This window comes from Bemisia tabaci, chromosome 4 (genome assembly GCF_918797505.1).
Source record: "Bemisia tabaci chromosome 4, PGI_BMITA_v3".
In the NCBI taxonomy this organism is placed as follows: Eukaryota; Metazoa; Arthropoda; class Insecta; order Hemiptera; family Aleyrodidae; genus Bemisia; species Bemisia tabaci.
The window spans coordinates 20,045,174-20,067,085 of record NC_092796.1 but is presented as its reverse complement, the minus strand read 5'-3'; the positions used below and the strand labels follow the sequence as shown (position 1 = coordinate 20,067,085).

Sequence of the window (21,912 nt, the reverse complement as noted above, 5' to 3'; positions counted from 1 at the left end):
AATCGATTCTTTACCAAAACTTCCAAGGAGGGAATATCGATAATCGGCATTTTTGTACGAGCTAATTCTTGGATTGTCATCCGTATGAACAGTGGTCGTACGAAATTGTGTCGGATGAAAATTCAGCTGCGCATAGTGTGGAAAGGTGCTGCAAACAGTATTTTGTGATATATCGATTGATTTGTCATTTAAACCTAGGGAGAGGGATCGATAAATAGGGTGTTCACAACGCATACATTAAAAATCGAGTCTTTAGCAGAGCTTCCAAGGGGGGGAATATCGATAATCGGCATTTTTGTACGAGCTAATTTTTGGATTTTCATCCGTGGGAACATTGGCCCCATACTAAATTCTGTCGGATGAAAATTCAGCAGCATAGTGTGAAAAGGAGCTGTTAACCGTGGCGTGGCGTGGCGTGCTTTGCAATACATCGATTGATCCGTCATTCAAACCTACGAAAAAGGATCGATAAATAGAGTGTTCGTTCGCAACGAACACCTAAATAATCGATTCTTTACCGAAGCTTCCAAGGGGGAAATATCGATAATCGGCCATTCACGCCTCGCCACTGGCTGTTAAAGTTTGAGGAAACCCCTGGCGAGAAATATTACGTGTGACAAACACACTTGGAGACGCACTCGCGAAACGCAGGATCCTCGAGTGCCGCCCCATTTAGCGGCTTATATCTCAAGATATAAGTCAAGTCGGGGGCTTCGACCGAGTTGGAGCCGCGCCAAACGCGGCCCGGCAGCAGACGCGGTGGATCCCGAGAATGAATTACAGCGCATTTTATTATTTAGTGGTGATAAAATGTCATACGCGCTACACTTATTAGGCAGCAAAATAAATAAAAACGCCCCGGTGATTTATACACGCACCTTCCCTGCAATGCTGCCGCGCTGGCTGCCTCGCGATAATCCGCACCCTTCGTGCAATTGCACAATTACTATCGTTTGACCGGAGGGAGAAATGTGATAGTCAAGCGAAATGTGTCTTAAGGTGGAAAATCGCACTGTTTAATGCAGCGAGAAGAAACGATTTTCGGTCAAGGTACCGATTTATAGTTTTCAATTCTAAAGGTCTCGATACACGATCAAATTCCCGAACCAATTACCATCAGAGTGTCAGGAGTCATCAGTCTTAGAATCATTACTTTGCTTACTTTTAAAATGAAAACTTGGCGGAAATGTTTTGTGCGGCAGGAACTGAAAGATGGTGGCACTCCATTCTGATCAAAATTGTACGGGACGTCCACTTTTGAAAGAGGACCGTTGCATGGTGACCATCAATCATCAGCTGGTCTACTTTGATCAGAATTGGTTCAGGATTTGATCGTGTATCCTGACCTTTAATGCGTTCTAATATACTCTCAAGAACCAAGGTCAAAATTTCAAGAGTTAATTTGCATTATTAATATCAAAATGGTTATTTGTGATGTTAAAAGCGTTCTATACGAATTTACAGCTAGCACTGGTGTTGGCAAATTAGACATTGTAATTATCTTTCACTGATCGTTCCATATCCATTGCTCCATACGGGTAAAATTGTAGAATTTCCTGATTTTGTTACAAACTGTATCACTTCGATTTGACAATTCTGCGCAGCACTTAAAATGGTCGTCACAATGATTTTGATTCATCTGGAGAGAACATACCACGAAAATGTTTCCTATCGCCGGATATCAATGCATTCTCTCTTGAAATTTAACTTAAGTATGATGAAAAATATAAATTTATTTTCGTTTTTCTTCGAAGAATTGTGTTACGTGCGATAGTGGTAATCCTGCAACCTGCAACGCTTCAACGCACACGTGGGTTTTTAAAAGAAAGCAACAAATACATCAACACACGGCACGTATCATGTTATACAGAGAAGGAAAAAAAGTTTTTTGAAATATTTTCAAGGCAATGGTTCTTTATATTCTTAATTTTGCGTTGGTAAACAACCCCATTCCAAGAAAAGCTCTAAGTTAAAAAATTCCAATAAGTTAATCAACTGCTTCAATCTCTCTCCAAACTTTAGCTGCATTCTCATCGAGAAAATTTGCTTACCAAAGTAGAATATGTACGTGCAAAAACTGACAACGCCGCTTTTAAATTTATGGAGGCGACGAAAGTTGCAGATAATGCACGGTTGCCGCTAGCTTTCAACTTAATTATACTAATTCACTCTCGTTGATATATTTGAATATACGATGTGTAGGGTGCCAGTTAAAGGCGTTGTCCTGGGGTTTTGCCATAAACAAGTGATACACTAATTTTGGTACAAATGGAGAACCCAGTGAAAAATGTTTCATTATATGTGATGCATCGCCCCAAAAATACGTATAATATCAAGCGACGATTTTGAGAGTATTAAAATGAATCTCGGGTCATATTTAGTAGTTAAGTGAGGTGTTTGAGAAAGTAATTTTTCCGTCTTTGGGTTCCCTCTGGAGGAAAATAACTGGGGCGTCTTGCCATAGTATGATGGCATACTTGACAAAGACAAATCGCACTAATTTTTTTCTTTCGGATTCTGAGAAAATCTATCAAAAGCATTCCTTACGATGACTGATCAAGGAGGCAACTGAGAACACATTTCGTAATAAAAGCACCTACACTAATTTCAAAATTTGCACGTCTGATAGAGCAAGATCAGTACTAGGCCGAAAAAACTCGAAAGCATAGGTTTTTTCCACCGTGGGAATGTTAAATCTTATGCAGAGAGTAAAGAATGTTTTGGTACAAACTATTTTCGGAAGTCTTTATGTGATGAAAGTGTATACGCCAAAGCTTCTGTTCGGTTATCTCCTAAAAGGATTCATTTTGATTAATAAATAAATTTCCAGACGATCTCAGGAAGACTTTGTCATACATTTAGGGTTTGGAGGGAACCTGATAGTACTAGTGGTGGCAAAGTGACTTGGTTTGAAAGAATGTGCGTTCAAATGGTACAACCTGACAACACAAGAAACACTTCTAGGCTTATTTACGTCTTCATATCACCCTCATCCGCTACCCTTCAGTATAATCTTTTTCCCCCATTTATCGAAACCTCTCCACCGTTTGCGCCAGCTTATTTTGAATTTTCACAGTCTTTAGCTACATGTTAGGCCCACACTTGCGAACAATAAACGTCTTTTTTTTGAGGGGGGCAGGTTATTCTTATTTTTTTTACACATAGAGGGAGACAAAACGAAATTGCAATGTGTAAGGAAATGTAAAAATTATAGTTCACTTACATCCGCAGATGCTAGGTAAGTGCAACCTATCGTTAAATATGAGCCTGCTCTCAAGATAACCAGATTTTGCAAATTTTCCCATTATTTAACAAGGAAAAAATGTGTCTTAGACTTGACAACAAAGCTTAAAATGAAACAAACGATGCGCTAAAATTGAAGCACGGCTTGCACGTATGAGCCATTTTTTACAGACCGCGTTTACCTCGGTTGGATCACATTTTTCGCGGATTCTTCAATCTATCCGTATCGGGTTCTCGCAACACCAAGCAATTAGGGTTTAAATGACTGCATGCATGTGCACCTTTATGTTAGGTTTAATACTCTTTGAGTAACTACTTCTATTATTCAAGCTCAGCAGCTATTTGTTCCCCGGAGTATTTACCCTCTACGATACAAAGCCCGCAACTTTATCATCATTTGAAGTTTTACTGTCGATCAGAACTATGAATGGAACTAGGTAATAAAAAGGTAAGTCATATAGATGTAGGGGTTGCGGAATGGAGCCTGAATTGGAGTTTCAGGGGTGGAAACTCTGGATCAATTTGTCGTCTCTAGAGCTCACGGTTTGCCTCGTGGAATCTCCAGGAAGTGGGAAAACCGAGCTGTATGTACCTCAGCCCCTCGAATCGTATTTTGAAAGTAACTTTAATTTCCCGAGAGACATTGACGTGTGACACTCTACATTCCTAGCATGAATTGCATTGGTGATTACGATCAAATCTTTTTTTGACGTTGAGAAAATTGCGGCAAATAAGTGAGCAATTTATTTCACTAATGTAAATGTGTATACCTACCCTGTTGTTAGTACTTCCAATTTATTTTATCTTTAAAACAATGCGATTTTTTCTGTAATTCGAGAAGTTTTATAATAAATATTAAGAAAAACAATTTATCACGTGGCGTAAAATAAAAAGGATAAAACCTAAACGCCCTTACTTTAGATCAGATGGAAATTGAAATGGTTCGCTTACTGAATAGTATTGAGGAAGCAATTTAACCTAACTTCATAGGCAATTTATTCAAAGGTTTTGCTTGTTTGGCTCGTGAGGCGTTTGATTCAAGAGGCAATATTAATGTTGAATTGAACGATATAAAGTTCAACGGACGTACGAAACGTATGGATTATATGCTTAGGAGATGAACTCAATTCAAGGACTTAAAATGAGATGCCGGGCTTGCAGAAATTTCATCTTCAATTCAGTCTTGCAAGCAGAGAAAATTTAACATTTTTACAGGACTTCAGGAGGCTCTTATCCCCTAAATTCCAAATGCAAATTGATTTCATGGCGAGAAAATTTTTGTCAGCCAAAATAAATTATTTTCAAGAAAGTTCAAACTATTCATTTTGATTGGTTATTAGAGGGAATCTTGGGTGGTTATTGGTCACTTCGATAAGATACCCCCATGCAGACAAATTTCATAACTTGTATTCAATCGTACACCCTTTTAACCCATTTCAGTTTGAGGGAACAATTTCAGTTCAGATTTTTTACCAGTCCCCTTGCTACCCAGCTATGTGTATCCATCAATATTAAGGTCAATTTAAATAATGTTTTAAATTGTTAAGGGGAACAATCTATTTTGAAATTTTGGTCGCACATTTGCCCTTAAAGTGTCCTTCTTTTGAGAACCTAATCGGAAGTTGCGTACACCGCGCCGCCGCGTGCCGGCGGCGCGGCGGGTGATAGGCCTGATACCGAGACATTACGGATATTCAACGATTGAAGCGCGCAATGCGGGAAGTATTCATCCAGACTTGTAGGCGCTAATATGCGCATTACACCGACCGCACTGTGTTTGGCACGATTACTCAGACCCGGGGCGTTGAGCATTTCTCAAGTTGCTACTTTGATTTTTTGTGCCGATGCACTGAGGCCAAAGCCTTGTTCAAAGGACAAAAAATCATACATATATACATACATACAAGTCGCTTTACAGCACTCCCTCGCGCTCTACGACTCCTAACCTCCACTGCTCTCTTTCAAACCACAAATCTTGGGGGATTGAGCACCTTAACATTTCTGCTTCAATCCCTTCCCTCCAACCTTTCATTGGGCGCCCTCTGCGTCTTCTCCCAGGAGGAACCCAGTCAAGGACCTTCTTCGGCAACCTGTCTCCTGCCATTCTCTGGACATGACCATACCAGATGAGTTGTTTTGTCATAATGTCATGCACGATGGTCTGCTTGGCATCCATGATATCCCGTACCGCCTCATTCCTGACGCGATCCTTTCTGGAAATACCAGCGGATCTACGCCAGAAGTCCATCTCTGTTGCCTCTAAAACCTCCCGGGTCCGCTGTTTCATCGGCCATACTTCACACCCGTAGGTTACTATGCTCTTGACAATCGCGTTGTAAATCCTCCTTTTGTTCTCTTTGGAGATCCTTTGGTCCCAAAGGACTCCATTTAACATAGCGATTGCCCTCCTACCCAGCATATTCCTCTTCTTGATGGCCTGGTCCAATCTTCCATCCTGGGTTAAAAACACTCCTAAATATTTGTAAATATCGCAGCTTCCAATTTGCCGCCCATCCTCTAATTCTATACTTTGCTGATTCCCGCCAACGGTCAACTTCTCGGTTTTGCTGACATTCACCTCGAGGCCCCATTTCCGATACTCAGCCACCAACTTTCGAGTCATGTACTCAGCATCATCTTGATCTTGGGCGATAAGTACTTGGTCATCAGCAAAGCATAACGTGTAAAGAGTTTCTTCATTATTTAGAGGGACACCCATTCCGGAACATTTTTTCTTCCATTCACGCAGTACATGTTCTAAGTATATTTTAAACAAGGTGGGGGAGAGGCAACACCCTTGCTTTAGCCCCTTTGTTACATAAAAACCCCCCGACAAGCCGCCTTTACATTTAATTCTTGCGAAAGTCCCTTGATAAAAAAGCTTAATTGCATTAATTAGTCCACGAGTAAAATCAGATTTTTCCAAGGCCTCCCAGAGTTTCACTAAAGGCACGCTATCATAGGCTTTTCGCAAATCCACGAACACCAAATGCAATTCTTGACCAACCGCCATCTTCTTCTCAATAACCTGGGTGATGCAAAATAGATGGTCGACGGTTGATCTGCCAGCCCTGAAACCCGCTTGCTCTTCTGCCTCATGATGAATCCATTCTTCTTCGATTTTAGCTTTCAATATCTTACCATAAATTTTGCTGATCGTCCCGGTCACCGACAATCCACGATAATTATCGAGATCGTCCTTTTTCCCTTTTTTGTGGGTAGCTGTAATCCAACATTCTTTCCACTCCTTCGGGACTTCATCACCCTTCGCACATTTATCCATTAAGTCCCTTAAGCAATGGAACAGCCTGTTGGACCCACATTTAATTAATTCTGAGGGAATATCTCCGGGTCCATAAGCTTTCACATTCTTCAACTCCCTGACGGCTTTAACCACATCAAAGAGCTGGACTGATACAGTGGATGCCTCATCGGTGTTTATCTGCGTGCCTCCCTGAAACTCTGGTCGCCTTTCGGTCAATAATTGTTTAAAATGTTCCTCCAACTGGCGGATCGATATCGGAGATAAAATATCACGCTTCATATCCCTTCGTAGGCCTTTTAATAATTTCCAACTTTCTGCACTCTTTCTGCCCCCGAGGTAGGTGTTAATTTTGGAGCAATTCTGCTCCCAAGTCTCGTTTTTCTTCCTTGTGATTAGACTCCTCACCCGAGCCTGAGCCTGCTTGTAAACAACCTTGTCTTCATCCCTCTTGGAGGACAGAAAAGAATGGTACTTGTTTCGCTTATCTTGGATCTCTCGTTCCACTTCCGCGTCCCACCAGTATGGCTTACGCCTCGAGTTATCTTCTTCACAAACTCCTAAGGCCTCACTGGCCGCAGAGTGAATACAATCCTTAATGAATTGATAATGCTCCTCAGTGCTGCTAAAAGACCTCTCCACCAACTTTTCATCCAGCCTTTGCCTGTACAGACGTTTAACGCTATCATGGTGGAGACTATCGATATTATACCTCTTCCGATGAAGGACAACCCTCTCTTGCTGCTGATCTTGTTGTACAGGCTCGACTCGCTGGCCGTCCTTCACCGGGAAAGCTATTCTTGCTTCGAGAAAATAGTGGTCGCTGCCACATGAGAGACCTCTGCACACTCTCACATGCTGAACCTTCATCTTGGATTTTTGCCTCACAATCACGTAGTCAATAATGGACCTCAAACCTCGCGTTGGCTGCACCCAGGTGTATTTGTGAATGTCGCGACGCTGGTAGAATCCGTTTAAAATTTTTAGATCATTTTGATCACAGCTATCGATGATTCGGATACCGCTATCATTCACAACTTCCTCTCCATATGGTCCAACCACCTTGCAACCCCTCCTACTACCTGTTCTTCCATTAAGGTCTCCCATGATTAGCACTTCCCTCGTAGTTCCAACAAAAAGTCAAAACTAAAAAAAAAACGAAAAAAAAAACCTTATCATTACGATGGTGCTTTTGCACACTTTGGATGAATTACTACCATTTAACTGCATAAACTACAACTAATTTTCTTACCTGAATTTACGTGTTTGTTGATAGTCACAAATAGATAGTTTTGAAAATGCATTGTTCATAAGAAATAATACAAATCACGCTTATTTAATTTTGGTGAAATTTACTGCGATAGCGTTTCATTTTAGTAAAAGTTGCTGGGAGTGCTTTGATTTTTTTGATTTTTTTACATTTTCTTTTTTCTTGGAGGGGGGGGGGAGGAGACTGCGACCGTAATAGCGTGTACACTGAAACTTTAGATTGCAGGACCCGGCGAACACTAAAGAAGAAAATTCACCCTTGGCATTACCCACGGACGGTCACATATCTTTGTATACTAATAAGAATAGACACGTAACGTAATACTACGAATCCTGAAACTTTAGTTACTATCTCTTTGAATTATCTTCCCTTTAATTTCTTCTTTAAAAAAATACTAAGTAGATAGTAGTAGAGTATTCTGTAAGTAGATGTCAAGGGGGTAGTTTCACGACGGAATACAGTTTTAAGCCATTCGCAACGAGTCATGATTATAATAATTTACGGTCCGATTTAATATACTTAACTTAAACGAACAATTATCACAAATTATTTCTGATAAACTAATCGTGAGACCAATTCGACGAGAAATGCTATCTAGAAATTTTGGGAATAACTTTACGAGAATTTGGAAATCTTGCGTACATTTAGTAAAGCTGCAGGATTAAAAAAACAATTTCAAGTTCAAACCGAACTTTCACTGGGGGCTCGTTCCATCTTGAGGTTCATTCAGTCACATGTAGCTGAAACACTCAGGATCCCAGAAAAGCGGCGAAAAGGGTTTCCTTCCGGGAAGCTCCTTGCTTCGACAAAGACAAATAAATATTTAAATGAATTAATAAAGAGTAATTTAATTAAATAACGCAAATTAAATAAATTTGCACCTTGCACATCGGTGCCCCACTTTACTTTCAATTCCGCGAAAGTGTTTTATTTTTCACGGAAAATTACGACCGCACGTATAAACAATGCGACCATCAACTGATGACGCATCGTGCTTGAAAAGTAAGCCATTCGTTAGGAGCCCGTCCGGTGTCCCGCTTAATAATCCGGTGCCTTTTCAAAGCTGCTTTTGCAGAAGAATGGGATTTGACGGAGGATTTAAGGCGCGATTGTAAGAGGGAATCTGCCGCGTAAGATTAAGCCGGATTTCGAACGGCAAAAGGGTGCTGTTTTTGGGCTCATTAAAATGCAAGCAGGCCCGGGAGCAAATCGTGTGATGATACTTGAGCGAGGCGTTGCCGCGTTAAAGTCCCTCGGAAAATGAATCTAACAATACCAAAATACGAAACATTTCATAAAACTTTCTTATACATTGTCTCAAAATCACGGACTGAAAAAAAAATCTCGGTGTATTAACTAAGAAAAGGGTAAAATTACCAAGAATTGGACCGCGTTAAACAGAAAGGAACCAAGCCACATCAGCTATTGCCTAATTTAATCGGGTAATTTAATTTTTTACATGAAAACGGTTGTGCGGATTTTTGAGCAAATTTCTATGAATTTTCTCCATAATACAAAGCAAATTCCTTAAAATTTTCAAAGAAATCCGCACAAACGTTCTCTCGTAAAAAATCAAATTCCCCTGTTAAATTTGACAACAGCTGATGTGGCTTGGTTCCTTTCTGTTTAACGCGGTCCAATTCAGGGTTCTATTTGATCCCAGTTTTTTCTTGGTAAAATTACCATTTATGGAATTGGTAATTTTACCGAGAATTCTCGGTAAAATTATTGAACTTTCTCGGTAATTTTACTGGACCTTGGTAAAAACGCCAATATTTTTTATCGACTGTGGTAGAATTACCGAGATAAAATGGCAAAGTTACCGGGAATTGATTACCGATAAAAGTGGTATTCCTATCGGAAAAAAAACAATAAAAATACCAGTTTTTAGTTAACCCTACCCGTCTGTCTTGGTAAAATTACCAATAGTTGGTAAAAAAAGTGAGATGGTGAAGGTACCAACGGACCTTGGTAGAAACGCCGTGAATTTTTTTTCAGTGCGGGGAAAAAGTGTTAGGGGCTATCCCCTTAAATTGTAGTGCTGCCCCAATTTCTTGGATGGTATGGATATTTCAAATTGACTTTGGTAGTACTGCAACTCAAGTTGGGGTAGTGTCGCAAAATTTGTGTTATAGTACCGCAAAATTTGCGTCAGTAGCATCATTTATTGGGGTACCACCACAATTAATTTTAAATGTCCAAGTTGGGGCTTAACCCCTACCATTTTTTCCGTAAGTAATGCAACGATCCTCGTATTGAGATACCGAAAAAAAAAAATCAACACGCGGTTTTAATCCAACTCTAGCTATGGTAATTTCAATAGAGTCTTTTGGATCTTTAGGTATTGCTACAGAGACCCTACAAACATGCAAGAGTTTTAAATTTGGTTTGTTGTGAATCCTGCGGTATAATTTTTGAGAAGAATTTTTGACCCCTATCAAATCCACCTAATTCGCAAAATCTCTCTCAGACTGGGTTTAACCAATTTCCAATGAATATCAGAGAAATCGAGGGGCCGAATTATGTCGGCCCTTCCGTCGAACTTAAATATACTTAGGGCAAGCCTCGACTGCACTTACGTTCGGCTTAGTGCTTCTGATTGGCCAATGGTGTGGTTTGGACTCACCGATGGATGTTGCAGGTTGCACGTCCGTGCGAAAGAGCAGACGAAATTCGGCTCTGAGAGTTCACAAAAAAGTAGATAACGATGCTCACAAATAACATTTGGCAACAGTGCCGAGTTTTAAGTCTATAATGGAAGTGTACTAGCGGTTGAGCGTTGGATATTCTTACTTAAATGAAGGGATTCTCTAGCGAACAATTTTTGACAACGAAAATAATATTTACACTTTGCTTAGTCATAATTTACAGTGGGTAGTTTTCATTTCGCTTTGTTGTTGCAAAACGCATTTTGCTAAAACTTTATTGGCACTACGAACACAACTTTATACGAAGATTAATGTCATTTTGTGGAACCAATCATACAATGAACGATCAGTTTGATCGGTATCAAAAATGCTATTTATCCTCGTTTAAAGTTGTAGTTTTCATAAAAACACGTGACTGAGGTTGAAAGGAAGAAAACATAGCAATTACATACAAATCGCATACTTAGTTTAAACTATAGTTGAATATATCAAACTGAGAAAAATCCATGGTTTTCTGAACGAAATAGTGGTTCATATGGAACACCACTAATAGTCGTAAATGAATTAACTAATGATTCTCGGTCTGTGAACCATACTAATGTATCTCGTACCATACTGAGGTATATATACCATCCTTAAGGTATATGTGATAATATGATACGTTGCCTTATAGTCGTAAATGTACTAATGATTCTTGGTTTGTGAACCATACTAAAGTGTCTCGTACCATACTAAGGTATCTCGTACCATACTAAGGTATCTCGTACCATACTGAGGTATATACACCATCACTAAGGAAGATGTGATATTATTGTACGTTGCCTTAACTATTGTTAGGGGTATTCCATATAAACCACTAATTGGTTTATAAGCCATAGATTTTTCTCAGTGGCCGCCATAAACCTGCAATGCCAACAACCGATCTGAAAGATTTAGAGAAAATGTCCACAAATTTCGTGGTAAATTCGTTATTTATTGAAAAAGATATGGCAAAGCCTGAAAGCTCATGCGGCATTCTCCCTTAGCACGGCAGAGTGAGTCAACACCGGTAATTTTCAATACTTTCATCGCGACGCTTCGTAAAATATCGTTGCAAAAAACACCCTGTCTATTAGTCCACTCGGCAACATTCACCCAGATCGCCCAGTTAATCCTGCACTCCACCAGTGTCAGAAAAAGCAAGGTTGTCAAATTTACGTTTGTCATTTTCTCGATGACTCTTCAAAATTTCCTCGGGGGGTGAATTTGTCAAGCAGCCGGTTTCCGATGAGCTGCCTCCCGCGGCGTTTGTCAAAAGACTTACAGTCGAGCTCAACGGGGAAAATTGCCGCATCCCACGTTTCAGCAGTGTTAAATTGACGGGCGCTTGACGGTCTCAGTAGCTGGAATTGAGATTTAAAGGTGATGGCCCGTCAAGTCAGATCGACTGGAACTATGCGGGGCCTTGAGTAGCTCCTCAGATCATCCCTTTGCCTTAACAGGGTTTAAAGAGGGAAGTTTTCAAGTTCCTACCGCACTGGACCGAATCAGTAGGAGGAGTCGGACACAATCGGCAATTCTTGAAAGCTTATATTTTCGAAAGTACACGGAGAAAAACACTTCGTGCGTGGGACCCGAAGTTTAGGTCATATGGATCTCTGAAGTTTTCGGATTGAGCATCTGAACACTTTAGGTCCAGCTGCTGAGGTTTGGATCACACATCTGAAACTTTAGTTCTTACATCTGAAGTACTTCGGTTCTCCCATCCGAAAAACTTTGGTTCTCACATCTGAAGTACTTCAGATGTAAGAACTGAAATTTCAGATGTGTGATACGAACCTCGACAGCTAGATCTAAAGTGTTCAGATGCTCAATCTGAAAACATCCAGAGATCCATATGACCTAAACTTCGGGTCCCACGCACGAGGTTTTTTTCTCCGTGTATGAAACAAAACAGTTCAAGAGTGATTTCATTGATTTTTTTCATGGAATTTCCTCTCATAAAAATAGTTGGAAATTGAATTTGTGACGAAATAAACATAAAAATTTGAAAGTTTAGCCAAAACCTTCATGTCTGACGTCTTCTATTAGTTCGTTCCACTGTGAGATGGCGCAGCTACGAGGCACGGAGGGGTCTAAGGGGGTTGGACACGTTTATTTAAAGGTAAATTTCCCTCCATAAAGTCATTTTTCTGGATTTTTAGCCCGAAAAAAAGTGTTAGGGGTTACCCCCTGAAATTGAGGTACCACCCCAATTTGTTGGATGATATGGACATTTCCGATTAGTCCTTTGTGGTCTACATTAAACGATTTTTATTTACTTTATTATTTTTATTTTTTTTAATCCTAAACATGTCATTTTCTTTGGCATTAGTATGAAAAAAAGAAATTCATATTTTTTGACCTGTGTGATAGGGGTTTTTGGCCAAAAATAAAGTTGAATAGGCATTCTAGCCATAGGACAGGACGGAAATTTAATTTACCTATTGTTATTATTTTTCCTGTTATTGTCCTATGTTGTCCCCTTTATTGTTATTATTTTTCCTGGAGATATTTATTATTTTCAAATGGATTTAATTTTGCAATTAGTAACTTTAAATTGTGCCTCAGTTTAAAACCATCATATATACCATTAGTTTCTCTATCCAGATAAGTGCTTTTACAGATGGGTCGGAAGTTAGAGTTCCGAATTGGAAAATGAAGTCCAAATGATAAGAAGGCTCAAAAAATGTCCAAGTGGATTAGATTGAATAAAAATAAGTAAGACTAAATTATCAAACAACTTTTGACGATGAAAAGGTGTCTTCTAATATTTTATTTGGATATCCCTGATATTTTCCTGATTTTTCTAGCAATTATTTTAAGTGAAAATCCCTTGATTTTTTGCGAGAATAAATTACCACTCGTTTTATTTTGTAAACTAGCTTATTTAACGAACTTAATTAAATTCTTGGAGCTCTCAGAATTTCTTGATCCATGACCCACTTATATTTCCTGACTCTTCCCGACAACATTGAATCTACTTTTATCTTCCGGATTTCACAGTTTTTACGAACAGACACATTCTGGACGATACACTGGAAAAAAAACACATTGGATCTAGAGTCCAGACTCTTAAAAACATCGACAAGAGAAAATACTCTTGATTCAATCGGATTTTTGCTTAAGTCAAGAACCAAGCCTCTTAATTTGAGCGGATTTCCTTTTGATTTAAGCAAAAATCTAATTGAATCAAGAGTATTTTTTCTTGTCAATGTTTTTAAGAGTCTGGACTCTAGATCCAATGTGTTTTTTTCCCAGTGTATATCTGAGGCAGAGACAAACACTTCATTCTGAGATTCGGCTACATTCATTGACGACGAGTTCAGGCAACTTAGACAAATCGATGTGACCTTGAATTGGCTTTAAAGAATCAGAGAGTGGTGCAAAAAATCGTCTGTGAAGCATTGATGAAGTATGGGAGAGGGAGACAAGGAGCAAAAAACGCGTACGTGAAGTCGCGACGGGGCGTCGCGGAAGCATTATGATACGTAATGCGCTTGACAAAAACATCCCCCGTCAAAAAATGACGTCGTTACGGCGCGTCGGGGGCGAAAGACCCCGTCTCCCGTCTTTGCTCGCGCGGAAAAGCAAATAGGTGCCCCTTTCGCCCACGCCCCCGTTTGCTCGACGGATCGTCGCTCCCTTGACGTAAGGGCGTGCCTCGAGTTCCGCATGAGCCCCTGAGAGCATGGGTTCACAAGTAAAACGCGTCTCATGTGGAGCTCGAGATACGTCCTTGCATCGGAGGAGCGAGGGGAAAAGACGACGGGTGAGTTGCCGAATTGGAGGAATGGAGGCTACTGCAGTTTATGACCGGTGGGATGGTTTTGCAAACTTCCGTCACCCAGTAAAAAAAAAGTGATCACAATGGACCACTAGACAAGGTACGAACTTCAGCATTCTGATATACTTTTCTTAACCAGAATTTGACGTAAAACACGATTTGCCCAACGAAAATTGCCTAGTGGGGGATGCCGGTGGGTGTCGAGGAGGAAGGGGTCAAGCCAGAGATGACGTAAGCTTTCCCGAAGGAAAAATGTCTGAAAATGCTCGCTGGAAAGACTATATCTACTGATTTTTATCGATTTGACATTGACAAGAAAAAGGGCTCTTGATTCAATCAGATTTAAGCTTACATCAAAAGGAAATCCGCTCAAATTAAGAGGCTTGGTTCTTGATTAAAGCTTAAATCTGATTAAATCAAGAGTATTTAATCTTATCGATGTTTTTCAGAGCCTGGACTCTAGATCCAATGTGTTTTTTTTCCAGTGAAAGACACATATTTTCTGAAACGAGCCCGAAGAAATGGTCTTGACGATGCCTACTAAAAACATTTTGATGGGCTGCCGCTGGCATTTTTTTAATGATGCGCATAGGAAAAATCACTAGGACTAATTTTACGCTCTTAAAGATACCCATCAATTTATCTTAAAAAAAAAAAAAAACACACACACACACACCCTTCTATTTAAACTGCTCTTAGACTTAAAGTATTGAAAATGAATCAAATAACACTTTATGGCTATTGACCCGTACTTTATACCGCACGTTAGGTCTGATTTTTTACCAGTGCGAAGAAAAACAGAGGGATTTTTCACCCAAGAATTTCAAAAAACATTGGCGGGTTTTTGAAATGAAACCTCGTGCGTTTCTATTATGACCTCATTTGAAGGTTACAAGTCAATACATTGATCAATACAAGTCGATAAATTAAACATAGATAAATTAGATACGGCAACCTTGGTCGAAATTTAAAACGTTGCCAATTTTAGTTCGGAAGCTACGTTCTTCATTTGCACCACATTGAGGAATTCAAGGAATAAGAGGCATAAACAGGCATCGCTTAGAATCGATTTTAAAACCGCATCTCACCTACCTCCACCTCATAACCTATAGCCTGAACCTGACAAGACTCCTATCAAATTCCCCTCCTCGAATTCCTACACCTCCGACACAACCACGTCTGCTACACCCTCCACTGATACCTGTCGCTTCCTTTAGATATGATTCCTGAGCCTCTGAAACTTCGAGGGTGAATTATACACGGCTTTTCACCTCTAGGGTCGTATACACTCTACGGCCCACCTTTCACAGTGTCAAAATATCCCAGGTCTCCTAAACATAGATGATTCCCGTCGAAAATCCTTCAAGACTAAGTTAGACGGCGCCACTCAGCGACAGAATATCCGCATCAAGGACTCTTCGTCGAGTAGAATTTACTACTTATCGCGGATCAACACGTCAACATCCAAAGATAACTACTGCGCTGTTTGAGAGAGTACTACCCCAATTCGACAGACTTCCATAGTATCGAGTCCACACGACTGCATTAAAACGATAGATCTAAGTGAAAGTTTCAAGCGTTCGTCAAAGGTGTGTATTAACGAAAAAGTGACCGCGAGATCAATCCGGAGTGATATCGACCAGGGTGTGAAACGGGGCGCATGTAGCACCACAGGGGGGAGATAGAAAAGAACACCCTAAAAATACGGCTTAAATAATGTAATTGACAGAACGGTAAAATAAAGCTGAGTCCACGATATTCTGCGCTCGAAGTTAAAAAAACTAAAAACTAGAATTAGAGTTGCGCTAAATTCTGATGAGGTTCAGAGCAAGACGGGCCAGGGAAGGGAAGGAGGGATTCAGCTCTTGTAGGTGCATTTGAAATACTGTCATACTAAATATTGATCCAAATTAATTTATTCGGAACGTTTCTTAGCTGTACGGTATACACTTTTCAGATCCACATTTACCACTGTGAAAACGATAAAAAACTGAACGTCGTAGAATCGACCCCTTGAGAAGTGTTGAGAATGCCAAAGCGAGCTTAGTAAAGTTATATTTTGAAACTAAAGGAAAGTTAAAGAAAAGAAAAGAAAAGAAAAGAAAAGAAAAGAAAAGAAAAGAAGAGGTGTGGTCGGTCAATTTTTTTTAATTTACCAATCGTTAAATCTAGTTAGAAGTGTCAATTATTAGTTTTATTTATTTTGTATTTTAAGCGAAAGCTAATTATTTTTTACGTAATGAAGCAAATGCCGATTTAAAGGTGCGGTAAAATAGCAAGCAAGGTGCACAGTTTTGGTTTTTCTGATGGCTTAATTATTCGATACCCACACTTGCTACCCTCGACATTTAAGTTGCTCTTAAGAGCAAAGAGTATTACCAAAGGTCACGGAGAGACTGTGGGTCGGGAGGGAGTTTAAATCGAATTCAAGCGCATATTAGTTTTTATTGTGCGCGATTTAAAGGAAAAGCACCATCAATTATTTTGGAGTAGAGCGGGATAATTTTAGACGCGGTCGAGACATGGATAGAAAAAACAGCTTTTCCGAACACTGCGGGAAGCTAGTTTACATTCTAACTGAAGACAAATTGAGTGTACGACGACAAAAAGAGTCCGCGAGCCGGTCTGTTGGAGAGAAGCTGCCTGATATCAATATAAACCACCTCGCTAGAATTGCTTCATGTTGAAGAAATTAGAAGTTCAATTGCAACTTGACAACTCTGTGCAAGGATAATTCCATCAAAATCCTCCTCTGAGCTAAGTCCTCAGCCCTCATTTCATTGGTGCCACTCAGAACGGGGTAACGGCATAACTTAATAGAACACATTTTTCTGTAAAACTCGGGTGGATCTACACAATAGCGGTACATTCATCAAAATATCTCAGTGACATTAGAAAATGATTTCCCATTAGAGTGCTGAAGCAAGCATTAAATAAGAATTTAAATAGGGGAATAATATGAGGCAGGTAAGCATACAATACAGCGTAGGGCTTGACATAAAATACGGGTACATGAAAAAGTACAAGAATATAAGTGGAAATTTTACCGAGTTAATTTTACTCCTAGTTTCACTGTACTTGTTCATCATATTATTTCCTCGTTACCCTAAAACTCGACTGGTAGATTTTGGTTACTAGTAAGTGCAAAATTGTGTAGTTATTTTGTTTTGTATTTTCAAGTACTGTTTTTTAACCGATAGCTTGTACAGGTTAACTTCTTTTCTTCACTCGGATTTTAGCAATGAATGATACCATACTTTAAAAGTAAAAATTGAATAATGCAATCTTAGGTGCTAAATCGAAATTGAAGGTGAAAAAAAGAGAAAAAAATGTTAATAGTGGCAAGCTTTAACCAAAGAGAGAGAATTAAAAGAGAGAGGAATATGTTCCTTTCTGAAAAAAATTTCTCAGAGACGTTCTGTTTTTGCGAACTTTTCTTTAGCAAAGAAAAATTTGGCATGGGCACACGGAAAAAAAAATAATACTCTTGCACATTCTAAGATTTGTATCTTGCTATCTTTAATAATCAAGCTAATCATACGATTATGTTATGAATTTTACTTTTTTTAAATATTATATCTTATTTATGTTTTCATTGATTTGACGAATCCTTTATTTTAAACGATGTTTACACAACTATTCACAACTATTTCCCAGCACAATAAAAGCACAAAATGTAAAAGAAAAAATTAAAGTGCTTTGAAAATCATTAAATTTGGCACGGAACCACCAATATTTAAAAAAACACACATTATATTATTATTCTCTTTTGATAAATTAATTGATACATATTTTTTTTTTCATCAATTTAAATGAGAATAATCAATGCACAGAGTGTGCAAACATTTCAAAATCATGAGTTAAAAAACGCTGACTATGCGAGTATAAATATTAAACCCTAATAGAGCGGAGCGGCGCGCGGTGTGCTGCCAGCGCGAGAGGCTCACTGGCGCCTACAAACCTAAGTGGATACTTCACGCATTGCACAATGCTTGAAGTATCCACTTAGGTTTGCAGGCGCCAATGCGCGCTCGCTGGCCGCCCGCCCGCCGCCGTGCGGCGGCGCCTGAAGCAACTATTTCACAACAGAGGTGTTGCACAGTATTATACAAAATTGAACGTATTAAGAATGACAGGCATCCTTTAAAAGAGAAAACAGAGAAGAATCGGAAAATTAAAAAACTCAAACTCACAAAATAAAAAAAAAATTTATTCTAATTTATTCAAATTTATTTTGTGAGTTTGAGTTTTTTAATTTTCCGATTCTTCTCTGTTTTCTCATTTAATTAGCTCACAGTTTGTTACCTCGGTTTTTTCCGTTAGTTTCGTTTGTTTTCGACTCTTTCGGTTCGTATATCCTTTAAAAGTACAGATCTTTCTTCGCAAAATAAATCAAGATACTTATCGTACACAGGAAAAATCTAAGAGCCTTTAGCTGAGGCAAATCAAGAGGTTTATCCGGTTCAGGTATGACAAGGTGGGAATTTCTTGAAAGATAATTAGGTTCTGTTGCACCAAAGAGGGGTGGAGAGTTTTGGTGAATTTTCTTTCATGGAATTGACGCTCCCCCATTTTTACCAAAAATCTCAATTACATATTACTCTCCGTTGGACCAAATAAAACAAACAAACAAACAAACAAACAAACAAACAAACAAACAAAAAAAACCCTCATTCTTCCAAGACATTAAATATTTTCATCCAAAAACGCAACTGTCGTTAGTATTTACACGTGGACCAATTAACTTTGGGTCTCAACTGGCTCGTGGACCAAAACTGCCGAAAAAACGCGTGGACGTAAATTATTGGAAAAAACAGATGCTTGGACAAAAAATAGTTTACGAAATGTCCTATAACCATCGTTACAATGAATATAAACCTCATATTTAAAGCTTATACTCATTTATCGATGGCATCGAAAGAAAATATTCAGCATTGCTTTTAAAGTGAGCAAAATGACGTAAGCACAAATAGACTGGAGAATCTATCGTGGTGAATTACGCTCCAAGTCATAAAAATTAATCGCTCCGGTTTGATTTTAGATACACGCTAGAGGAAATTAAACCCGCATATCGGAGTTGACATAGTGGTTTAGGGGCAACCGTGGGTTTTAAATATGGATTTTTTAGCTCTGGAGACTGGAGCATCCGCAAACTACGAACGATTTTAATTTCCGGACAATGCATGTAGCAGTATATTTTAATCTGAACTATACATCCGAACAAATTGAACTTAGAGTGGTGCGTGAGCTTTGCACCTCTTTACACACGAAAATTATCATTGAATGCAGATAGAGTACGCTCGTAAAACAATTCTCGGTAGCATAAGAGGATTGAAAAATAATGAACAGTCCTACTCAGGGGAATAAGAAAATGAATTAATAATAAACTGAATTCGAAAATTTAGAGAAATGCTGTTGGACTTGTAGTCTGATTTGAGGATATTGCACTGTTAATCTTCGGTTAGGTAGTAGATCGTAAAAATAAATGCGTGATGCTTTTTTATATTGATTAGAACTTTTAAGAGACGCAATTAATTGATAGCTAGAAAATAACGAAAATATCATATTGAAAAAGGGGACAAAAACAGAGGGAAAACAGCAGCTGAGAGCTCATGGCTACACCGAAAAAACGGATTGCTGCTTAAACATTGACTTGTTAGAAAAAGTGACAGACAGGTTTTAAACGTACATTTTACAATAGCGGAAAGCTAATTCAATCACGGGCGTGGTTAAATTGGCATTTTTTGTAGTAAAATCTACATGGAAACATGTCTGTCACTTATTCAACTAAAAAGTAATTTTTAAATTAGCAATTTCATTTTATCCGTGAAGGGTCTAAATGGGTCGATAAAGGCGTATTAATCAGATGTAGGGTACTTCCGTACAAGGTATGATGGGGCACTGCCTTGCCAAGCCTGAAGTAGGAATGACGCTTACCGAGAACTATAGTTGAAGCCAATTGGACGTATTTCTGTCAAGCAAAACTATGTGCATTAAGACATGAGCCCTGAGATCCACAAGAATTCATGCATAACAGGGCTCACGTCATAATGAACATAGTTTCGTTTGACAGAAATACGTCCATGTACCTGTGTGTTTGTGTAGAGTCGTGGAGGCTAAAACTGTTTCCACGTCCAAACTAAAAGTATTGGGGTACCAAAATCATTATAATCTTTGAAAAACGTGCTAAAAATTTCCTCAGGATACAATTGTTTTATGGAATTCATTAAAGTCAGTAGATTCAAAGCTCATTTTTTAAGTCGACCGCGCGCAGACTGGAGACATTAAACTTTCAATTTAAATATTCAAAATAATGAGATTGTGGAGGATGGTTCTGTTTCCTGCATTGCATCAATTTACATTTGAGTGCCCGACCGTTTTAAAATTGATTTGTTGCATTTTCATTAGCGTTCGGGGGTTTTTCATCTTATCCACAAACTTCAACCTTCAGCTGGGAATCAAAGTCGAGCATTTTATGCGTTTTTGCATCATGGAAGTTTCACTCCTCAAGTATTGCCCCCCGACTGTTGAAACTATTTTACGCTAAATCGATATGAAAAGACAGGGCACAGCCAAATCTTCCCTTTCCCTTATTCCTTCTCAGTCTTCATTTTCTTCTTCGTCTCATTCTCCTTTTTCTCCAGCTCCTACTCCTTATATTGATTCCTCCCGTTTTCCTTCTCCCTCTTCTTCTGTTTTTGTTTCTCCCTCCGTCTTAGCTTCTGTTTCTTCCGATGTTTTATGTGCTCTCATTTTATACATGTAAGGATCCGCGAAACCCAAGTCTGTTTATCTGACTAGGGATATCTGGGTCCTTAGATATAAGAAATGATGATCCCATGGGGAGACTTTTCAACTATAAGAGACTCACTGTAAAGGACGCCAAGACACTTTCGGCTAAGAGTTAACTCCACAATCTAAAGATAAAAAGGCGACCGAGGCAACAGGAAAATTGAAAGTGAATTTTTTTAGTCGTAGCGAAAACATGACCCTCCCCCCTCCCCCACCGTACCCCGGTGTTCCGCTCCCGCTAGCTTTTTGTTTTCGCTTTCCACCTCAGCGACCCGCGGCGTTAACGACCAATGACAATTTCATTCCCCTCTATCCAGTTTACTCTACATAAAACTTCATTTCACGCTTGTTTCTGGTTTATTTTAGACTGTCCCCTTCGTCTCTTTTCCTTGAGTTTACCACCTTGTCTACCCTCTTTATCTTGCCTTGTTTGTGTGCTATTAGTCATCATTATCAATCCCTCTTTTGATATGTTGAAATAAACACGAAAGTAGTTGCTACTTCATTTTGAATCTGGAAAACGCTGAATAGGTTTGCTATTAAGATCTTCATTCCACGGGAAAAGGATTGAGTGTAAGTTATTACGACGAAGATGTATGTGTGCCCGCTTAAAATGGCTTTCAGTAGTTACCAGTTTCATTCGTTCGCATTAGAAGAGGAACTAATTTATGAGATATTTGACTCGTCGAACTGCCTAACAAAGTGGGTCAAATAAACGGAGAATGACACAATTTATGAGCATTTGGTGTAGCTGAGCAAGCTAAAAGTATATAGGTACAAGTTTAATAATTGTTAGAGTAGCGACGAATTTTCATTAGGATAAAATCACTCTAGAATAATTATCAACCACATTCAATTATTTATCTTTTCTTGCAACGATTCTTCCATTTGT

At 39.1% G+C, this 21,912-nt stretch overlaps 1 protein-coding gene across 2 annotated transcripts in view; it reads right to left on the bottom strand.

The window, feature by feature from the left end:
• AstA-R1 (allatostatin A receptor 1) overlaps positions 1–21,912 on the bottom strand; it is a 303,172-nt gene that overhangs the window by 113,660 nt on the left and 167,600 nt on the right. The gene's annotated exons all lie outside the window — the stretch shown is intronic.